The sequence below is a fragment of the Haliaeetus leucocephalus genome, unplaced genomic scaffold (assembly GCF_000737465.1).
Source record: "Haliaeetus leucocephalus isolate CR32 unplaced genomic scaffold, Haliaeetus_leucocephalus-4.0 Scaffold1, whole genome shotgun sequence".
Classification (NCBI taxonomy): Eukaryota; Metazoa; Chordata; class Aves; order Accipitriformes; family Accipitridae; genus Haliaeetus; species Haliaeetus leucocephalus.
Window position 1 is genome coordinate 11,508,555 of NW_010972437.1, and position 924 is coordinate 11,509,478.

Genomic DNA, 924 nt, shown 5'->3' on the forward strand with positions numbered 1-924 from the left:
GCGGGATGAGGGGCCCGGGCCCCCCGGCCGGGGAGCCCACGTAGTCTCTAACTCTCTCTCTTTTTAAAAATGTTTAATTTTATGTGCCAAACCTGGATTTGTGCCTAGCGCTCTGAAATAGAACCCCCAAACCTGCCAGCTTTGAGGGGCAGAGGGGGTTTCTCCACGAAGTAAAGGCAGGGGCTGGTGTCCTGGCTGCCCCCAGGCCTGGGGCAGCCTCCGCGTACCCCCTGGGCACCCAGCACCCCTTGGGGCCCTGAGGAGCGTGAGGCTGCAGTGGGCCGGCGTTCAGCAGTGCCTGCCAAGCGGGATAGTGAAAGTGCACTGCGTTAAAAAAAACCCAACCAGCAACACGCGTGATTTCCTGTGTTGCCACAGTAAACGAAGTGTTATTTGCTGCTGCACCACGAGCACGGTTCAGCGTTAGGAGTGAGGTTCTGGGTGACGGCCATTGCCTCTGCTCCCTCGGGAGTACAGCGGTGCAGCAGGATTTTACGAAGAAGTTGGCCGCGTTGCTCTTTGCAAACAAAACATTACTTGAAGACAGGCTGGAAGAAAATAGATCATTGGTCATTGTAAACCGTTTTATGTAACATTTGTAATATTGCATTAAATCAAATCCAGCCGTTAAACACAGCAAATAACTGCCACGCAACCAGTATTTGGCAGCAATAGTAACGGGAGAAGCCCTGAAGAAGCTGCATGGGATTTGTGACCCCAGTGTTTGCTATAATCCTCCGTTTATCCTGTGGTTTGAGCAGGGCTCAATATCAGTGCAACTGTAGCTACTCAGCATTTCCAGGTGCCTTCCCGACAGCAGGCGAGTCCCATTGCAATCGGCGCAAGGGAAGGAGGCCCCATGCACGTGCAAGCCGTACGCAAACCTGCGCCTCTGTAAAGCAAACCACGAATCATCTCTAAGCC